Source organism: Perissodus microlepis, chromosome 9 (genome assembly GCF_051167445.1).
Source record: "Perissodus microlepis isolate ML-2025 ecotype Zambia chromosome 9, ASM5116744v1, whole genome shotgun sequence".
Taxonomy (NCBI): Eukaryota; Metazoa; Chordata; class Actinopteri; order Cichliformes; family Cichlidae; genus Perissodus; species Perissodus microlepis.
Window position 1 is genome coordinate 31,202,440 of NC_140469.1, and position 13,946 is coordinate 31,216,385.

The following is a 13,946-nucleotide window of genomic DNA, read 5'->3' on the forward strand; positions in this document are numbered from 1 at the left end:
AAGTTCCCAGTTATGATCACCGCATGTCTGACAGTGTCAATGCAAACACACAGCATATGTCAATCACCCTAAATTAAAAGTAAAAGTACACAGTTTGACAAATGTATTAGCAGTCCTCTTATTCCTCATTGATCTCATCCAATGGTAAACTGCATCCCACAAGTGAACAAACGAATTGTTAATAGTTAAGAGAGAAATTAACATCCCAGCTTGGTGGTGTTCCTCATCTAGGCATGTAAATCACACGTCTCTCTGCAGAGTGTTTTAAGTTCTGCAGGGCGTCATAAATGTCTCTTCCAGTTGTCTCCATCACTGTCCACAGGACCAGAGTCCAAAATGTATGTAGAATAGACATTCAAACATACCAGGTGGTTTTGTTGCTTGTCAACATGGCTGTCAGCTATCTCCAAAGCTGCAGGCCTCGTCCTGCGAGGGGGATTTTATGACTGCTCTACTGTCCATCCCTCTCTGCAGAAAAACCCCTCTGTGGAAAGGGTACTGGATCCAGTTATCTTACTGCTGTTATGATCCCAGCAGTCTTCAGAGTGTCATTGTATGCATAGTACAGTGACACAGCATTAGGTGATGTTCATAGGAGATTGCTGCCGTCACCACCATAGCTTCTGGTTCCTGTGCTTTTCACAGAATCATGATGCCATCCTCTTACTCCCTCTGCACTGTCGATGGAGCGTGGCACGCTCCCCTCATCCTTCAGGTGCCCATCTGTCGTCCACAATCTCCTCTGTTGGCCTCTGGAAAGCCCCCTCGGCACAGCTCTCATTCCAATGCAGCTTCATGGTTATTGCTGTGGCTCCGGAATCTGATCTCACGATGGGCCCCAAACAGCACGACCTTTGACCTCAACCACTGCCTGGGCTGTCAGCTATGCCTGGAATGGTTCTTGTTTCTCACTGGGCCTCTGAAGATTTTTTAGGAGATTCCTTTCAGCAATATTCTGACTGCTGCACCTGTATTTCCTTGCTAAGAGGAAAAACTTCTATTTGGAGAGCATGTCAACAATCATCAAACCACATTTCTCTTTAGTTCAGTGAACTTCACTTATAGGCCGTCAAAGCCTATTCTGAACATGGATGCACCACTTGCATAGGTTTAATACCTGTAAATGAACTGTTAATTCCACAAATCACTGCAAAAATCATATAAGGCATAGAAAACATAATGTAAACCTGACACTTTGCCTTTCAAAGGTATGTTGGCATTAAATATACCTCATAGTTAAAGTTATAAATATGCACTTCTTTTCAGCACTTCTGCAGTCTCTTTGTTGACTTACAAGTTGCTTTTCACATTGTACAGTTCAGTGCATCCATCAGTGAGACAAAAAGTGTTTTCATAAAAAATGTTTTCCTGTTCACCACATTTTTTGACAGCTCTTATAATTTATACCAATTTGCTTTCATTATTGAGGATGGCTTGGATATTTTTGTTAATATGTACAATATGTTGTTTGTTTTTATTAATATGTACAATCAGATTGTTAGATAAACTGATTGCATTCTGTACAACTACATTTAAATTACATGTTGTTGACTTTTCTTTTTTTTCTCTCTCTTACAGACAAAATGATATGCCGGTGCACTTTCGCTGCCCTGTCTGTAACATGACAGTCATACAGCGTGGGGATATGGCAAGGCATTAATTGTCATGTCAGCATTCAGGACTGCTCCTCACTGAACTCTCCGATGAGCCCTGCCTCTCTCCCGCTGACCAGATCACAAGCTTGTTGATAAATGGGACTGAATGCAGAATTTCAGAGAGATTGAAAAGGAAGTCTTCACTTTTTATTTCAAATTGTACTCCTGAGAATATTCAGCAGCTGATTCTGATAGTTTCTTTAATAAGATTAATAATCTCATCCCATGTATTGACAAGCCTTTCAAAGATCTGTGTGATTCAGAGCTTAAAATTGAGGAACTGGATTTAGTGGTCATGAAAATGGCATTAGACAAGTCCCAGGGAAAGATGGACTCACTACTAATTTTTATCAATTCTTCTGGAAGGACCTAAGAACCTTATTATTTGATGCATTAAAGGAATCGATAGAGAAGAAAGAACTGATGCCAAGCATGAAACAAGGGTTGATAATCCAAGAGAGAGGATACTTCCTGATTTTTACAAAGCATTTGACTTAGTTGAACATACGTTCAAATTAAAAACTCTGCAGTCTTTTGGTTTTGGACAGGAATTTATAATGTTATAGAGATGCTATATAATGACATTAACAGCTCTGTTTTGCTAGAACATGGTACATGTTCAAGGTTTGAGGTTAATAGAGGGATACGGCAGGGATGTAGTAGCTCACCACTTCTGTTCATCATGGTTGCTGAGCTCTTGTCTATTTTGATTAAAAAGTCACATTGATGGGTTAACTGTGATGGGTGAACAGATAATAATCAGTCAGCTGGCAGATGATACCACCCTGTTTTTAAAAAATGAGGACCAGATTCCTTCAGCCTTACAGGTGATCAGCCACTTCTCCAAAGCTTCTGGCCTACAGCTGAATATTAATAAATGTGAGATTCTAGCTCTGAGTGTCCCCTGCAGGCAATAAGTAATATACAGATCAAAAAAAGAGGTGAAGTATCTGGGCATTGTCATTTGCAAGGATAAGACATCAACAGAAAATAAGAATATCTGTGCCAATATAGAAAAGTGTAAGTTTTAAACAGGTGGCTGCAGAGGGACATAACTCTGTTTGGGAGAATCTTGCTAACCAAAATGGACCAAAGAGTAAACTTTTAAAAGTAAGTACTGAACATAACAATATTAGTAATTTTACAATATCGGGGTCAACCTTCAGGATCAATAACGTTTTATTGAATTGTTAGTCGACCTTAATCTTACAGAGAATGTGATGATTTTATGGATATTTAAAGTCAGCACTGAGACAAATTTAGTAATGCCAACATTACAAAAGAACAATGTTTGTCTCTTATATATAACACAGTTATATATACAGTGTCAAAGAAACTTGTCTTTGAGTGAAGATTTAAGGTGACAGGAAATATAAATAAATGCAGCTGGAATCTTTACTGAAGCTCAGTATTTGAAACACAGTTCATTCACTGCTGTAATAACTAATAATGATTGAAATGATAACTTTAATATTGGCCATATTATATTTACATTACCAAAGTGAGATGACTTTAGTCTCATGAACAACATGAGCTAATTGTTATTTACTAACTAATCTTAAATGACTGTTCAGTACAGAAATGAAGCCCAACAATCATGTTTTACAGTCCTGTAGTCTCAGCCTCAGATACTTATCAAATCAAAGCTCATGTAGAAACAAATGTACAAATAAACAAAAGATTTTCTCCTTCATTTCTGTCAAACAAAGCTGTATGAAACGTTTCCAGCTGTTAGTATCACAGTTGCTAGGCAACCTGGGCAGTGCAACAGAGGCTAGACCGTCCCATTTCACAAGCCTCGCACTTCTGGCCTTAGCGGTCTTTGAGTACGCGGCCCGTGTGGACCGTTAAGGCTGCGTACTTTAAGGCTGCAGACCCTGAATTGGGATAATGCCAGGTGAGTGCAATTAAGGGACAAGCTCCAGGGCCAATCAGGGGCGAGAAAGTAAAAGAGGAAACAAGGTAAATCTGGTCATGTGAGGGAGATTGAGACAAAGGGTAAATAAAACAAGAATCTTTAAAACAATAATTAAGCAATAAACAATTAAAGGACAGAAAAGTTTATTTTCACTTTCAACTATAGACACTTGTTCTCTAAAAACAAAAACTGTACAGTCAGCACTTTTCTGCAATTTTGCATTTATTTATCACAATTTAAGTCCAAACAATCATGCTGACAGGTTTTTTTTTCTCATTTGTTGTGTATAAAAGCAGTTAAATATGTAATTTCTTTACACTGACAGAAAGGGGAGTTTCACTGGACCGGCCCACTAAAGATCACAGTGGCTGTGATGTAAGATGAGTTTGAGAGGGAAAAGGGGGGAAAAAAAGAAGAAAAACATTAAAGTAATTTATTCAGGCTGCTTGGAGAAAAGGCCAAGAAGAGGATCTCTCTGTCTCTTCAGATTCATTGTGATCCAGTGATCACTGTCCTGCATGATCACGCTGATGTTTGCGCAGAGCAGATAATGAAGTGAATGTTTTTGCACATTGGTAACAATGAAACTGTTTATTTACAGCGTGGGATCGTTTGTGTTCAGAGTATGAACTGAGATTCTTGAAGCTTTTGTCACACAGGTCACAGCTGAAGTTCCCTTCAATGTGTGTATTTTCATGAATATTACGATGACCTGACCGTGAGAAGCTTTTGTCACAGTGTCTGCACTTGTATGGTTTCTCTCCTGTGTGGACTCGTTTATGTATTTTAAGATCACGTGCAATGGTGAAGGATGACCCACACTGGTCACAGACATGCTTTTTAACCCCACTGTGACAGAGTTCATGTTCTTTTAATTTACTTGGTATGGGGAAGCCTTTCCCACATTCTTTGCAGTAGTTCATTTTGTCTCCAGTGTGTCTGCGTTGATGTAGCTTTAGGCTCTTTTGATTACTGAAAGTTTTTCCACAAAGGTCACAATGAAACGCTTTCCCACCACCACAGTGACGACACGGTTGAGAACTGGATCCATCTGTGTCGCTCTGCTTCTAAACAAAGACACAAAGACAGTGCAAGTCAGGGAATTCCTTCAACATTTATATCCTGTTTTTAATCACCATTTTAATGATATACAAGTACAGAAGCTCAGAGACATACATAGAATAGAATGCCTTTATTGTCACTATACAGTTGTACAGTGAGATACAGAGCAGCTCCACTATATACATACAGATGTAAAGGAGATGTTTATGGGCTCAAAATATGGTCATAAATATTTTGTACTTGTAAATCGGTTTTGTACTTGTAAATCAGGATTTGTATGTGTAAAAAAAATTTGTATGTGTAAAAAAAATTTGTGCGTGTGTAAAAAAGATTTGTATGTGCAAAAAAGATTTGTGCGTGCAAAAAAGATTTGTGCGTGCAAAAAAGATTTGTGCATGCATAAAAAAGATTTGTGCATGCATAAAAAAGATTTGTATGTGTAAAGAAGATTTGTGTGTGGACTTAGCCAAAAAAAAAACCCTGCAAGTTACAAGTACAAATTTTGACCCTATTTTTCTTCCTTTCATCTGATTGGTCAATGTCATGTCAATCACAAATTAAACAATCCAATCAGAGAACAGATGGGTTTGGCTGTCGGAGGGGCGCTTTTTTGAACTGCAGGTCCTTGAAGGGTAATCTCTATATAAATATCCGATAGCAGCTAGGTCCCCTTACTTTCAGCAGCTGTTGAAAGGATAAAGTTGTGGTATGTCAGTGGTTAGAAATACCATTATTACTTTAGGATTAGTTTAACACAAAGTCAGGGCTGACCCGGGACCATTGCTGTGAGTCACAGTGCGCAGCATAAAAGTCCTTTCACATCAGACGCAGAATGTGCTGCTAATGCTAACTGCTAACTAAAAGCAAAGGATCCAGAATTTGTTGCTGGCTGCTGGGCTCTGTGGGTTTTTGCAGCAGCTCTACCTGTACTAGATGCACCTGCTCCTTGTCGTTTCTATCTCTGACTTTATGTCCTCTACAAGAGTTTCTGTTTTTTTTTTTTCTAGTTCTTCAAATGTTCAATAAAAACATGTATGCTAATTCATAACGAAGAAAGCTTTGTAATGAAGACTGTCATTTCCAAAACACTGCCCCCCCCCCTGCGGTCCGCAGCGCTGTTGAAAAGGCTGTGGAAGTCCCTATATTAAACACGTAGACCTGTGACACAAAAATCACCAAACTCGGACGAACACAGACTGTTTTCCTTCCTGGTGATGAAGGAAAACGCTGGGTTGGCATGTAAAAGGGCATTTATTCCCTTCAAAGACCTGCAGTTCAAAAAAAGCGCCCCTCCAACAGCCAAACCCATCTGTTCTCTGATTGGATTGTTACATTTGTGATTGACATGACATTCACCAATCAGATGAAAGGAAGAAAAATAGGGTCAAAATTCGTACTTGTAACTTGCAGGGTTTTTTTTGGCTAAGTCCACACACAAATCTTTTTTACACACGCACAAATCTTTTTTACACACACAAATCTTTTTTACACATACAAATCTTTTTTACACACACACAAATTCTTTTTCAAATCCTGATTTACAAGTACAAAACTGATTTACAAGTACAAAATATTTATGACCACATTTTGAGCCCATAGATGTTGCAACAGTTTGAAAACTTGAGACTTTGTGGAAAAAAAATTGCTTCTGCTTTTGAATTCTTCTCTTTCTATACCTCCATGTGGAAATGTTGGCTGAGTGGTGATAACTATTGTGCAGGAGATTACTGTAGCAGCTTCCTGCACCTTAAAGGTAGGCAGGAATAGTGTGGAGTGTATACGGGCAGCCTCCACCATCTGTTTTCTTTAGCATAGCAGTTAGCGGACTGTAGTTAGATTGCAAAGAGTAATCACTGCAGGTTGAACGGGTCATGGATGGAACATTGAGGTTAGAGCAGGGCGATATGACCAAAAATATTTATCACGATATACATTTGAAAATTTGCAATAAGGATATAACTGACGATATAATTGACACGAGACAAAATACTTTACAACTCCACAACTTTATTAGTGCAAAAAAACCCATCAATGTATTTTCACTTAAACAAGCAGCTGTTTTTTATGTGCATTAAAGTTATATAAAAATTTAACAGTGCAAATTCCTTGCTGACAGTTTAACCAAAAGGCATTTCCAGTGGAAACTATCCTCAGCATAACCATGTATAATATCCACAAAACTTAAAGAGGTTCTACACACACAATACGGTAACATTATGTTGAAGCACAGTCCGTATCACTCCATGAGGCTCCTGCCTACGATAGCCGTTATGCTCCGACAATCCATCAAGCGGTGCGGCTTCGTAGCTTAGCAAAGTCGTACTGAAACATTTGACAGATTTTCAAGCACCGTGTACATAAAATCGTTTCAAGGTCACACAACCAGAATTCATACATAAGGCCCATTGGATTATAAGGGGCTCTGTCGATTTTCAGAAAAATCAAAGGATTGATTTTAAGTGTGCCGTATTTTCCAAACAACACGGTAATAACGACGGCCCGCTAGCATGCTCTACCAAAAATAGTGCTTTGTTGTGTATCTGACAGACGAAAGCTAAACCAGTTCCACCACTGAAGTTGCAGCATTTTGACAAACCAGTTCTGGTTCATCTGTTTCATTCAACGATCCACTTTCGCTCTTCTCATTCTGCGTCGCCGCCATGTGCATATGTAAACAAAGGCACTGCGCATGCACGTTTTACCCATATTCTATCGCGATATTTCATTTTCCTATCGTTGCCCAAAATTACACCGGTATTACCGTGAACGGTATGATATAGCCCAGCCCTAATTGAGGTTGACAAAACATCACAGACACATGGAGAACTGGGCGAGTTGCTGACTGTGCAGCGCAATGGGAAAACCAACTGGACTGAGCAGAGAGTCCAGAGTGTGGAGAACTAAGCTGAGCAATGAAACCAGCGCTGCCTTTACACGCAGGAGAATTGCTAACATGCTAACACAACTGAATAAGCAGAGTTGTTCCAAACAGCCAGGCTAAAATAACAAGATAAAAATATAAATACATACCTCACAGTAACTGCACTTGTACAGTTTCTTATTGGTGTGGATCTGTTGGTGGACTCTCAGGTAATGTGGAGCTTTAAACGTCTTCTCACACTTGTCACATTTATAAGGTCTCTCCTCATTGTGGGTAAACATGTGAACTCGTAACTGTGTGTCTGTTACAAATAGTTTCCCACACTGATCACAGCAGTAAACGTCATGTCTGGTGTGGATGCGTAGGTGAATATTTCGATACCCTTGATGTCTGAAAGTTTTTCCACAAATGTCGCAGCTGTACGCCTTAATTCCAGAGTGAGTAACTTGATGACTCTTTAAGTAGCTACTGCGAGCAAAAGCTTTGCCACACTGATCACAGCTGTATGGTTTAAGTCCACTGTGGATGAGTTGGTGTGTTTTCAAGCTTCCGGCGTCAGTAAAAGACTTTCCACACAAGTCACAGGTGAATGGTCTCTCCCCAGTGTGGATGAGCCGATGACATTTCAGGCTGGAGTTCTGAGTAAAATCCTTCCCACACTCTTCACAGCTGTATTTTTTCTCTCTCTTTCTTCTGTGAGGTTTGTCGGCCTCCTGAGAGCGCTGACGTCTCGCTTCATGTTGGTCCTGCAGTGACAGAGATACAAACAGAGGCCGTGAGTGAAACGCAGTCGCGTAACCAACTTTTTTACTAATGTACGATCTACTGTACAATATAAAGCACCTTGAGGCGACTGCTGTTGTGATTTGGCGCTATATAAATAAAATTGAATTGAATTGAAACTCCCTCTGTAATAAAAATAACAATAAGGAAAATATTTTGCTCATTGGGGAAAAAATATATTGTATGAAAAATTACAAGTGCAGCTGACTTTATTTTACTTCAGTATCCTTATAAAATGTGATCTTTGTATTTTCTTGTAACTTGACCACAGGTTCAACATTTCTTCCTCACCGTCTGTGTTGAGCTCATTGTTTCCTCTGTAGTGGCTGAGCTGAGTCCAAATGGCTGAAAATGTTCCTCCGTCAGATTCTCCTCCTGCTGATCAGCTGGGACAAAAAAGAATATTTATATGTATTTGATCTCTGACAAAAAGAAGCAGAGCAAACACAAACCAGAGAAAGCAACATTTAGAAGATTCATTTGTTCCAGCAGCTGCAGGATGGTTTCTACAGGCTGAAGAACAACAGTCACTGCAGGAATCAACATCTGCACATTGATTTTCTGTTAGAGGAACAAAGTGAATGCAGACACACACACAGACAGACTCTCTCCAAACCCTCAGAACAAAAGCTGTCCAGCTTTGTGTGTCTGTCAAAATGCTTTTTACAAATCCTGCTGGAATCAGTGTTGTTACAGCTGCAGTCAAAGCAAGATGGAAATAATGAAGAAGGAAAGTTCAAATCTACTCAGACTAAATGTCTTCAGTCAGTGTGTCAGCCTCCAGTTAACAACAGTGGTGAGAAACTGCACTACTGAACCTCCGCTGACTGAGTAACTGCAGTTTGGTGCTTCATCATAACTTCATGGCAGTTTGTACACAAACTGGAGAAAACATCTAAGAAACTGAAGGTGAGCTGATAGTAAGAGGATCATCATCTCACACTGCACCAGGATTCTCAGACCATGTCATGGTTCACTTGATCCCTGCAAACAGGCACAAACAAAAACTCTCTAAAGCTTTTGTGAAGACACTGAAGCAGTGGACTGATGAGGCTGTGGAGAATCTGCAGGTGTGTCTGGACTGCACCGACTGGGAGGTTTTCAGGATTGTTACCAACAGTTTGGATTATTATAGAGATGCTGTGACGTCCTGTAACATCAGCTTCTGTGATGACAGCTGCACAGCATCACAGTCTAAACTCCAAAATCTGTTTTCAGCGAATGACTCTGCTTCTGTCTGGAAAACACTCAGACGGTGAACCAACCACAAACCTAAAGACCCCACTGCACCAACAATTCACAGCTGAACAGCTCCTGCTGTGGATTCTACCAACAATGACCTGTTACTCCCCCACCCAAGACTTTCAACACCTTAGCACCCCCCATCATTATAAAACATGGGCCTGGACCTTCTGTAGAACTTCAACTACAGAAATAAAACTGAACAAAACACCCGAGTTCACTCCATGATCAACATTTCATAGAATGAACAATTATAGTCGGGTCTACCTGTGAAAATAAGCATTAAACCTTCAAATATTCACGTGAGCAAAAGAAATCAATCTGATCAATGAAAAGTAGAAAAAACTTCTGTCTTCTGTACACAAAACTAAATAAAATCCAACATTCAATCCACAACATGATTAAAAACATTCTTCTTCTCCCAAATCACCAAGAGCTGCACATTAACCACCACAATATATTTTTATTCTCTGTGCTTTCAAATATGAACTTTCATCTCTGTTTCATTAGTTTTGTTAACATCTTCCTGTGCATGACTTTACAGCAGCCAGACTCATTAAAATGAGACTTTGTAGGAGTTCACTTCCTCTCATGTGTTCATCCACAGCAGCTGGACAGTCTATTGCGACCCTGATACTGCAGCAGATCGCTCTGATTTCCTGTTATCACTTCAAATGAGGCGGTAGAGGTTTGGTGCAGGCAGAAAAACAGCTGCAGGGACAATGAAAAGACTTTTCTGCTCTAACTTTCTGCCAGCAAACTGTTGAGATCCTCACTTGATCATTCCGGTCCTTTGTTACTCAGCTGTAAAAATAAAACTCTGTTCACTTGTAATGCTTCTTTATTATCACCACTGCGCAGTGGGAGATCAGATAATGCAACACAGCACACAGCAATTTTTACATTTTATAGTTTGTGGCCGCACCTCTAATGGTCATCTAAAAGCGTTCAAAACAAGTTCATAAATGACTATATTTGGATAAGCGTAGCAGTGTGTGTGTGTGTGTGTGTGAGAGAGAGAGAGAGAGAGCAGTGCTCAGGCAACTCAGGCAGAATGCGTGGGTGTCTCCAGTACTCTGTACCGCGGGGCGATAGGTGGGTGGGGTAACGAACGCTCAACTTCTCCCAGCATGCTGAGCTAATGATTAGTTGGTGTTTTTCTCCAAACACTCTCTCACTCTTCTCTCAACGTGTTCACAATAAACTGTGAACAGACACCGAGGAGAGCAGCAGAAGACCTCATTCAGGAGCTAAACTCAACATGAACTGAACTCACAGTAACGTTAGCTCGGTGCTTACCTTTAGATGAGCCCACAAACCCTGAGGCTTCGGATCATTTTTAGAGAAATCCAGGATATGGAAACCAATATCGGAACTATTAGCCCCTCACACTTCCCGTCTGGTGAAGAAATTACGTAAAAATCGCCGTTTAATAAGTCAGGATCCCGTATTTTACGCCAGCGAGTAGCTTTGAACGTCTGTGTTGCTACCCGATCCGTACCGGAAACCCGATCGCTACCCCGCATGCGCAAATCTTACGTCACTTCCTCTCTTTGCCAACATTGCGACATTCAATATGTTTGAATGATACGGGGTTTTTTTGTTGTTGTTTTTTTAAAGAACTTAACAAACAATGAGTATACAACATACGAACAGATGAAGTATACAAAAGAACAGAACATGAACACACAAAACCAGGGGTAAAGAGAAAAAAGTAATAATTATATGAATACACTCAGAAATTCACATATATATATATATATATATTGTTTTGAGAGCCTTTTTGTTGGTGGAGTCTGATATTGATTGTATGTACAATTCCACATCCTTAAACAGAAATATGGTGTTTTATTAGTAAACTTACATTTATGGATGAAACATTTAGCTAAAAGTATTAACAAATTTATTGCAAAAACATTTATCATTCTTCTTGGGGAACTTAAAGAAACAGAATAAAACATTTTCCCATCATAAAGAAAACTCCCTTAAAATATGGACAATAACAAAACTGCTAAATTCCTGTGTAGAAGAACAGTACCAAAAAAGATGTGTCACAGTTTCTGGATGATCCCCACAGAAAGTACAATTAGTATTTATGTCTCTTTTAAATTTTACCATGTAGTGACTGGCTGAATCACATTTATGTAGAATTTTGAATGAAACTTCCTTCACCTTATTTACAATCAAATATTTATGGGGGATCATCCAGATATCTTCTTGGAATAAACTACATATTCTCTTATTGCTGTTAGCAAGTTCCTGTGAAAAGCAGATTTTTCCTACTGGTGACTCAGCTGGATCAGGTAGAGTGACTGAGTGAGGTAGATATTGAGCTGTCAGTGTTTTTATATAACATTAAAGTACCTGAGGGTATGACACCAAGCACCATTGAGAATTCCTGAACACTGACTGGAAAATTATATAGTGCAATAAAGTCATTGTAAGTAAGTAGTTGTCCCTCTTTGTTAACCAGCTGAGCCACCAATAGGATCCCATTTTGGACCCAAGTTTCCAGGAAAAGTGATTTATTTTTAAATAGAATATCTCTGTTTTTCCAGATAAGGTATTTGTGTGGTGAGAAGTTGTGTTTATAAATGAGGGTCCTGTTTGAATGATACGTGTCACTACCCGATCCGTACCGGAAACCCGATCGGTACCCCGCATGCGCGAAAGGTGTCTACTTCCGGTCGAAGCGTTTTATGATAGTTACGGGTCAGAGTATCTGTTAAGATGTTAAGAATAATAAGTATCTCTTAAAATGTTTCCAATAATAAAACATTTCAATATAATGTAGACAAAAACGAAAAATAAAAAGATAGTTACAGATCAGGACTCCCCGATCCTTACTGCGCATGTGCAAAGTCAGACCATACAAATCGGGTCTACCCGATCCGTACCGCGCATGTGCAGGGGTTTTCTTCTTCTTCTGTTGGTTTAATGGCAGTTTACTCCCCAGTGTACGAAGATACTTCCACCTGCTGACCGAGCGAATGAATCCTATAGAGATTGACAGACCATGTGACTTTCGTGTGACTTTGTGGGTACCCGTGGTAACAAAATCACAGCAGGTCCGTACAAAGACAGACTTGACAAAAAGGCAAAAAAAAAGGACGAGGAAAAAAATCAAAGGAGTGAAAGGGTCAGACCCATACGATAGTGATGGGATTTCCGGCTCTTTTTAGAGAACCGGCTCTTTCGGCTCGGGTCACTAAAAAGAACTGGCTCTTCCAGCTCCGAACCGGCTCTTCAGGTTGTTTTGTTGCTTTAATTAATTAATTATTAACAATAATATAAAATTATGCACAAAAGGAATTACTAATGTAAAAAAGTGGTTTTATTTATATATGTTTATATATAAATATATGCGGTGGCCCCTTGCGACAAAGCACGCAGAAACTCCAAAGCACGTAAAAAACTCCAAAACACATTTCTAGCATTAACTGAACTTCCAAAACAGAGCTACCTAGATCCCTTAAATAACACAATTGAAAGCATATGTGTATTGTTTGTGTATTTATATACAAGCACTCATATATATTCAAATAATTAAAAAAAAAAAGTTCATTTACCTGTTACTACCAGACACCAAATCCGGTCGTTGGTAGTAGGTATTATAGTAGGTAACAAAAGCTCAACACTGCGCCTAGCATCCTGGAGCACTTCTGTTGTCTTTTGTACGTGTTTTGAGTTTTTATGTGCTTCTGAGTTTTTACATGTTTTGGAGTTTGTACGTGCTTCGGAGTTTGTACGTGCTATGGAGTTTTTATGTGTTTTGGAGTTTTTACGTGTTTTGGAGTTTTTACGTGCTTTGGGGTTTGTATGTTTTGGAGTTCGTACGTGTTTTGTCTCTAGGGGCCACCGTAAATATACTTTTATTTCTTCACTCCACATGAAATGTAATAAATAAATCATATAATACAAAAACTAAAGATGGACCGATCTGATATTACATATCGGTATCGGTCCGATACTGACCTAAATTACTGGATCGGATATCGGCGAGAAATAAAAAATGTAATCCAATCCATTAAATATCTAAAAAGCACCTCACAAAACTTGCGACATGGCATAACTCGGCTCATAACCGTAGCACATCGGAGCTGTATGCGTCACGTGATAAAGCAGCTGTGGCGTGGGAGACCTGTCGGCGGTCTGGTTGAGCATTTGGAGCCACCAAATCGGCATTTCAGCCTGAAGTAAAGCAAGTGTGTAAGTTCATCTCTGAATGTTTGTAAAGCATTCCAGCATTAAGCTTAACAACGGATATATGGAGCAACTGCCTCTTCTCTCTCCCTCCCTCTCCTGCTGCTACTTCAATCGTGAAACTGATTAATGATCAGCTGATCGGCTTTTCTGTCGCATGTCCGTCTCTCTTGTTTATCGCCCACTTCGTGCCAGAAAGAGG

At 39.5% G+C, this 13,946-nt stretch overlaps 1 pseudogene across 1 annotated transcript; it reads right to left on the bottom strand.

The window, feature by feature from the left end:
* Positions 1-2,816: 2,816 nt before the first annotated feature.
* On the bottom strand, positions 2,817-11,058 carry LOC146380841 (uncharacterized; annotated as a pseudogene). The gene is made up of 4 exons (XR_014801335.1): positions 10,841-11,058; positions 8,591-8,685; positions 7,666-8,262; positions 2,817-4,640 (listed from the first exon to the last, which is right to left on the bottom strand). The product of XR_014801335.1 is annotated as an uncharacterized LOC146380841 (transcript).
* Between the last annotated feature and the right edge of the window lie 2,888 nt (positions 11,059-13,946).